Here is an 8,870-nt window from a genome sequence, read left to right as displayed (position 1 = left end):
TTGGAGGCAATTTTAAATGGAAATGCAAATGTTGAGTCTTCACGGTTAAAGCGAATTTTACTCTTACGATTTACGAGCCACTGCAGGAACTTGCAAAAAGCTTTTTAAACGCTAGGTTCACAACCGAACAATCGTCCATTATGGTTCAATGTCACATGGATGCATTTATTAAAGCGGTGATTTTATTTCAAACAGACATACTAAACGCAAACGGAGAGTATCTTGCATAAGATACAATTGCAAAAAAATTGCGGTTTAACGCCCAATAATACGGATTTCGTTTCCCCCGAGTGGGATATGGAGTGTGTCCCACCGCAAAATTCTCATGTCAATACCATAATTCAGACGTTGCATGCCCGGAACTAAACAAAAGACATATATTACCTTCTGAAACATAAACCCTCTAATAAACCAAAAGCACAAGATATCTGGGACAAAAGGTTAGGAGAAGATACCCCATGGCCCCTTGTTTATTAACATGTCTACATAGAAACCATAGAAACCAAATTAAGAAGCTTCCAAATTAAATTGAACCTCAATGCCGAGACAACCAACAAGCAATTACATTCTGTTTGGGAAAATACATAGCAACATGTGCGTTTTTTGTGAGAAGCAGATGGAAACTGTGTGTCATCTTTTTTGTTCGTGCCCCATTGTCATTGTGTACTGGGAAGATGTTAGTTCATTTTTAAGCGATAGAATACGACGAAATCTAAATTTAACAGATGCGGAAAAACTATTTAGAATTCATTTTCATATGCCAAGTAAACTGTTTTTAAATTGTGGGATTTTATCTGCAAGATATGCTATTTACATGAGCAAGTACGCGGAAATCGGACCTATACATAATGTGTTAATTTTCTGAACAATGTTTCTGGACTTGCGTAAAACTAAATTGTCGTTTACTGTCTGAAGTGTGAAAGTAATTTGTCATGTTTGGTTAAAAATATCAAGGCAACATCGGTCAAACGCACGATGCGCCTCGCTCTATGCTCGAAACACTTGCAGTTAACCATGCAGAACATACTATGACGTAACAATAAACAACCGAAAAACCAAGGAATTCGTGTGTAAACGAAAATTCAATGAGGTTAAACTGGATTATGACGGGATGACATCGTAGTTTTTAAACAAGTATGTATTCCATAATATTTTATATCACACAAAACAATACAATTTTGTTCATTCAGCAAAAGAATAATCACAAAATATTACTGAGATAATTATTCTGTACTGCTACATCGGTTGGCATGACAACCAAAGCAACAGATTATACGACTACAATCCATACACGCTGATATTAAGTATGTCCGACTGTATGAAAGCGACAAAATTAATGTTGCGATCGGATGGGTGCCTATTCCATTTCCTAACGAATACCTAGTCGACGAACTAACAAAGAAATATGGAAAGGTCAAAAGAATTACCCATCCAAAATATAAGGAAGGGCTCTTGACCGGAATGAGAGTGGTTCAAATGAATTTATACGACATAGAAGAAAACCCGATACCAAGCTACATTAGAATTGACAATTTCGAATTTAATGTTACCTACCATGGGCAAATTTTTACCTGCAAGTATTGTGGAGGAAAAGGACACAAACAAGCAAACTGTCCAGCTAGAAAACAAGATTTCCCAGATTTAGGTTCACAAATACAAAATAACCAAACACCACACCGAAACGCCGCAACAACCAAAAGGTCCTATAACAGAGACGTAGCTGATAAGTACCAGAGGGATGTTAGTTGACAAAAAAAAATCGCCAGTTAACAAAAGTTTGAACGCGCGTTACTCGGCCACCTTACGAGGTAGCGCCATGATTTTTTCACACGATACAGATCATAGGCTGATCTTTCCAACGATACCAAAATTACTAAAAAAAAATATATTCATATAGTCCCCATTGGAAATTGCATGTAAAAATAGAATGTATTAATGCAGAATAATTAGTTGTACTTGTAAAGATATCGGCACACCAAATTAGCCCCAGTCGTCCTTACCGTTGCGATTGCGGCATGGAATACGAATGGGACATGGAACTCGGAGTAAATCGAACATAGGAATATCAACAGGGAATTTTTTAAACACAAGCTCTTAACATATTTTCGCAAAATGTACGTGGTTTTAGCAACACAATGAAACGTAAATCGTTTTTTCAATATTTTCGAACTAGAAAATGTAACATTGCCTTCTTGCAGGAAACTCATAGCAGTGTTAACAAAGTTAAGTTGTGGGAATTAGAATCGCCTGACTCGACAACCTTCATAGTTTTATTGGTGCCCGTGCCATTTTATTTCCTTGTATATTGTTCATCTGCGTAGTTGCTTTTTTCGCAAAATAAGCATGATTTGATTAACGATTCTAATTATAGAGAGAAAATAGTTAAAGTAGTCACCAACTTCGAAAGCGAAAATCCACCAAATGATACAAATCCACATACAAAGTGGGACACACTAAAAGTCGTGATTAGGGGGGAAACAATTCGTCACGCCTCAAACGCTAAAAGAAACAGATTAGCAACCCTACATGAATTCGAAAACCGTATAAAGAGAGCGCAAGATACTTTAGCTGAAAAGGGGGAAGAGGAACGTTTACTAACCGAGTCAATACTTAAGGACAAACTAAAAAAATTCTTGTGCGCCAAACTAACACCGCAGTCGTCAGAAGATGGTGAAAAAAACTAAATACGTTTTAAACTTAGAGAAGCGACAAAACCAAAAGAGACCATCGATAAATTAAGGTCGGACATTGAGATCATAACAGACCAGAAGCTTATTTTGTCTGATCTTGTTAATTTTTATGAAGAGCTGTACAAGCAAAACGCAAACAATCTGGATATTAATGCCACCGCTCGTAAATTAGAATACCTTGATCGACCAAAATTATGAACAATTAGCCTTTGAATTAAATGCAGAAATTACGGAAAAAGAGTTTTACACGGCGCTAATGCAAATAGAAAAATCAAATCACCCGGATTAGATGGTTTTCCTGCAGAATTTTATTTAACCTTTTGGAGTAACTTGAAAAACATGTTTATGGCAGCTTGGAAATACACAACGACAACTGGAGCGCTCTCCAACACGCAAGTGCAGGGGGTGGTAACATTAATACCAAAACCTGAAAAAGACTCTCTCCTACCGGCAAGTTACAGGCCGATAACACTACTGAACGTAGATAATAAAATTGCCTCCAAAGTCATAAACACGCGATTAAAATCGGTTTTGAACCAACTAATTTCTCCCAGTCAAAACGGCTTTCTACCCGGTAGAAATATTGGTACGAACATTCGCCTTTTGTTCGACGTATTCGATTTCGCAGATTTTCGTAATATCCCTGGTGCGATACTGTCCTTGGACATATACAAGGCATTTGATGCCATAAGCTGGGACTTCATCTACGAGGTACTCAAAATATTTGGGTTTGGCAGTCAAATTAAATCCTGGATCAAATACTTTTACCAGCAACCAACCGGTATTATAGTAAACAACAACCACTTGTCGCCGGAGTTCACAATTAAACGTGGAGTAGGAGATCCACTTTCTCTTTTTGTTTTATGCATAGAATGTCTTGCGAGCGCACTTAAAAAGGCCAACTTTCAAGGCATTCAAATTAACCAACACGAATTTAAAGTCTCAATGTTTGCAGATGATACAATCGTTTTTTTTAAAGGGAGATGAGGACGACTTTCATAAGGTATTTAAAGTAATAGAGGAGTTTTGAGAATTGTCAGGGTGCAAATTAAACATGAATAAGTCCGTCGCTTTTTTTACAGGTAAATGAAAATGAACGTTTCAAATCAATGGAAAATGAAGGTTTGTCATTGCCCGAGAACTTAATAAAATATCTTGGGGTAGAAATACCAATCAAAACAAATGACAACAATGTTATGGTTAACAGGAACTTTAATCCCACTCTTAAATAAATCCAAGTGGTTTTAAATCTCTGGTCGTTAAAAGGCTTGGCACTACTCGGAAAGACAACAATTATTAAATCTCTGGTAATTCCAATTTTAACGTAGAAATTCAGTGTATTACCGATAATCTTAACCAACGATCTTATTTCAAAAATCAAGCGACCAATATTTAAATTTGTTTGGGGGTCGAAGTGGGAAAGAGTTAAAAGAGAGACAATATGTTTGGATGTAGACGAAGGCGGCCTTGCCGTGAGTGATGTTGAAAACTACCTCCTTGCACTAAACTTAAAATGGTTTAGAAAATTCCACGACGACAAGGTTAATGAAACTTGGAAGATGATAGAAAGGCTGTTTTGCAACGAAAATTGATTGGAGGTAATACTAAACGCAAACGTAGAGTATCTTGCATACGATACAATTGCAAAAAAAATGCGGTTTAACGCCCAATAATACGGATTTCGTTTCCCCCGAGTGGGATATGGAGTGTGTCCCACCGCATAATTCCCATGTCAATACCATAATTCAGACTTTGCATGCCCGAAACAAAACAAAAGACATATATTACCTTCTCAAACATAAAGGTTAAGTGAACATACCCCATGGCCCCTTGTTTATAAGCATGTCTACATGTCAACCATAGAAACCAAACTAAGAAGCTTCCAAATTGAATCTTAATGCCGTGACAATCAACAAGCAATTACATTCTTTTTGCAAGAAGCAGATGGAAACTGTGTGTCATCTTTTTTGTTCGTGCCCCATTGTCATTGTGTACTGGGAAGATGTTATTTCATTTTAGAGCGATAGAATACGACGAAATCTAAATTTAACAGATGCAGAAAAACTATTTAGAATTCATTTTCATATGCCAAGCAAACGTTTTTAAATTGTGCGATCTTATCTGCAAGATATGCTATTTACATGAGCAAGTACGCGGAAACGAACCCGACCTTTACGAAATGTGTTAATTTTCTGAGCAATGTTTCTGGACTTTTTAATTGCATAAAACTAAATTGTCGTTCACTGTCTGAAATGTCCAACGTAAATTGTCATGTTTGTTTATCTTTTTCGCTTTGCCCCCTTTTTCCTTATGTGTGAATCATGTCCTGTTCTGTGGTAGCGTAAAAAAATATCAAGGCAACATCGGTCAAACGCACAATGCGCCTCGCTCTATGCTTTAAACACGTGCAGTTAATCAAGCAGAACATACTATGACGTAACAATAAACAAACCGAAAAACAAAGGAATTCGTGTGTAAACGAAAATTCAATGAGGTTAAACTTAATTATGACGGGATGACATCACGGTTTTTCAACACGTATTTATTCCATAATATTTTATATCACACAAAACAATACAATTTTGTTCATTCAGCAAAAGAATCAGCACACATAATATTATTGGGATAATTATTCTGTACCGCTACATCGGTTGGCATGACAACCAAAGGTACAGATTATACGACTACAATCCATACACGCTGTAATCAACAAAAACAAACTACGAATAAATCTGGAAAAACAACAACATGATAATTGTCATTCTGTCATTCGTTTTCCTTTCCTCTATTTATCATGTTTTCTCAACAACCGCCAAAACAAAAAAAACATGGAAATGACGAATTAAGATAAAACAAAAACAATATTGACATGAAATTACAGAAAGGTTTTTAATGGAATCAGGTTTAATTATACGTTTCAAGGTTATACGACCAACACTCATGAAATCCTGGTTAATATTGCATCACCTGGTGTAGCGTGGAGATATTCAGTTGAATGTAAATCAAATGTTTCATATGAAATAACTTAAGGAACAGCAAGCTAGAATGGAAAGTTAAAAGTCAACTCTTCCTCGCGACTTTGATCTGATGAGACTCTTCCCTGCTTGTGTGAAGCCACAATGCCAAGCATGCAACTTCTCAATGTTGTGAACACATGCAGCCAATGACTCAGCACTTTCATCCGTCAAACGGTTTTCGAACAGACCAAGAAACTCCATCTAAACAACAAAATAACTTAAGCTTGGAGGTTTAGGATCATGTTATGGTCGTAAATATCTAATTATGTTGTTGTAAAATGACCAGAGTGGATTTGCAATAACATAAACTAAAAAGTCAAAAATAAACACAGCAAGTTTCTTCTCATGAAATTGTGACGTCAGTGATCTTGTTGTTGTTTGAAACATTTGGCACAATACAATTTTTTCGTCAAGAAATTACTAGGAATATGTAAATAATGTAAAACAAATAAACAATGGTTTGTTAGTATTTAAGTCAGTCTTGTTACGCAAAATTGCAGCACAAATTCTGTGTTACTTTTTGAGAATTTGTGTCGGTTTTACGCCGTTTTGCTTATGTTTAATGTTACTTAGTGGTTACATCAGCCGATTTTGATATTTTATTAAATTTAACACAGTTTCTAGGTGTTATATGATCTTTACATTTTTAAGTGATAAATCGCGAATGTAAAGTGTTGTATTCTTGAGCTGCAAACAGTTCAAGTGTATTGATAAAAAAGGGTGCGCAGGTTTTATAGCCAAAACCAACACGCATAACGCCTGGAACGAAATTATTAGATACTGAAATGCGCAGTAATTTCGCAGGCGTATGTCGCATTGCCAGACACGCTGATTGCACGGCAAATCTAAAACGTCATTGCGTTAGGTCAACTTTAGGACACATAATGATACAATTACACAACACCTCCCCGCCAATATTGGGTTATCGAACAACGCAAAATGACACTAATAACCATAATATTTTGGAGGCTTCGGACGCCGTTTCGAGCGCCGGGGTAAACTATCCCCGTGTGACAACTCCTGCGCCGCAGGTGAATGAGTATTGCCAGGACTAACGATAGTCTCAGGGGTGACCGTGTCGCGCGTATCGGCACGACCGGACTCTTCATCATCGGATACATCGCGTGATGTTGGGTGATCTGCTGGTTCATCTCCTGGCTCGTCATCTTGTGATGATGCATATCTGGGTCGAAGTTGGTCAATATGTCGTCTCCATATCGGACCTCGAGGAACAACTTTAACCCGAACACTTCGACTTCCGCAACGTTTGATGACCAGTGCGGGAACCCATCGTGGGTCTTTGTCATGTCGTGGTCCGTAATACAGTTCATAGCAAGGATCACCGACGTTGTATGTCCGGTTAACGCGTGTAGTGGAAACACCGGGGTTTAACTCCTTCCAACTGCTTTTCCTGGACATCATGTACTGGGGATTTCAAATTTTCAACTTCCATTGTTTCTATTTCGTCGCGTGGCAACCAACATTAAGCGCACCTCGCAGTTTTTTTTTACTAAATAGGTGTTTTACTTCAAAAAACTATAAAACGCTTTATATCAAATATAATCCGAAAAGCGGAGCCGAAAGTTTAACGGAAATGTAAAAGTAAGGGAATAATATTGTGCGTTGTACAAATAAACAAAGAAAACCCACGTTTATTCAAAACATCACTGGCAATTAACTCAGAGTGTTCGTGACGTGTCTTTTCTCGTCACAGTGAGGAGAGTTGCTCTTCATTCTGCGGTCTGTGTTGTGTAACAATGCAAAACTCGCGAGACACAACACAAAGCGAGAGAACGTAAAGAGAAAGGCAAATTATCCGTTACACTTACGCTGTTTCTTTAACTCACATTCGTGCTATTTTCTTTTCACTAGAACTACCAACAACAGTTGTTCTCCGAATGTTTGCGGTATAAACACTGACGCATGCAACTCAAAACATTCCATCCCCAAATATCTTCGAAACCAAAAGAAAAAACGTCGCGAACCAAACAAACATAGAAAACCTTTTTTTTGCAAAATCAGCCAAACTTGGAAAAGAATAATGTCCAATCACGTGACAATAGCGTGACGTAGCTGTTGATTGTAAGTGAATAGTTGTGAAAATTGACGTTGTTGAGGCTTCAGTAGTCATGAAATCAATAAGAAACAAATGAATGGTTTTGCGAGGAAATTTGACCCGGCATGAAAACTCAAACTTACAACTGATGTGTTTTATCGTAAACACAGAGATACGAGTTCTACGTAAAGAGGAGAGAGAAACCAAGGACAGCCAGAATACATGGAAGAAACCTAAGGCCGGGTCCACACTCACGCTTTGCGCCGGCGGATTCTTTGTTTGTTTCATTATACGCCGGCGTGCGGGCGTACGCTCGGGACATTGGAACAAACAAAGAATCCGCCGGCGCAAAGCGTGAGTGTGGAACCGGCTTAAGCTGTGGGGTTTAACCACGTGCTCAGGGCGTCGATTTTTTATTGCGTGTCGAACATCTTGAGAAAAATTGTCGAGCTTGTCGGATGGTGAAAATGTCGTAATATTTCGATTACAGAATTTTTGTACTTACATCGGTTTAGAATACAGGTTGGAATAACGACAAAACAATTACTTTTGTTGTTGTAGGCCATGTCTCTTTTGAGGTCCGATTGGCGGAAAAGGTACTAGTTTCGTAACTATGAAACATGTTTGGTAACAATGCCACGTGTTCGTTAACAATACTCCATGTTTGGACAAAATGGCTAGTTTAACGCGCTAGTTTACTGAACCTCAAAGCAAGAGATGGTTGGTTTTTGCATGGATATTTTCCAAAAAAATTGTTGCGTTTATTTAGCAATCTAAACAGAAACATTTATTTTGTGGGGTGATGGTGCCATTAAGTTTTCAACACTACGTAACCGTTAAATGCTGTTGTTCAATAATGTCAATTGAGGAGAATCAATCCTCAATTGATTTTTTGCGGTTCGAAATTAAACGACTTATACTGGCACCAACGTCTTCAATACTTTTGCCACCAGCATGTACAGCAAAAATTGTCAAACACATGTCAATAGGAAAATCGTTGGCGTCCAATCTTCGATAAAAGAAAACTAGTAAGATCGATGTGAATGTTGCAAGATTGGCGTGACCGATTTGTTAGGATAAATTAAGTTATTACAGTGAATCAATTTA

General features: G+C 37.7%; 1 pseudogene; it reads right to left on the bottom strand.

The window, feature by feature from the left end:
- Positions 1 to 5,743: 5,743 nt before the first annotated feature.
- LOC145906399 (NACHT, LRR and PYD domains-containing protein 3-like) overlaps positions 5,744 to 8,870 on the bottom strand; it is a 31,962-nt pseudogene continuing 28,835 nt past the window's right edge.

The sequence above is a fragment of the Ascidia mentula genome, chromosome 6 (assembly GCF_947561715.1).
Source record: "Ascidia mentula chromosome 6, kaAscMent1.1, whole genome shotgun sequence".
In the NCBI taxonomy this organism is placed as follows: Eukaryota; Metazoa; Chordata; class Ascidiacea; order Phlebobranchia; family Ascidiidae; genus Ascidia; species Ascidia mentula.
The sequence above is the reverse complement of the archived record's forward strand: the minus strand, read 5'-3'. Positions and strand labels throughout refer to the sequence as shown.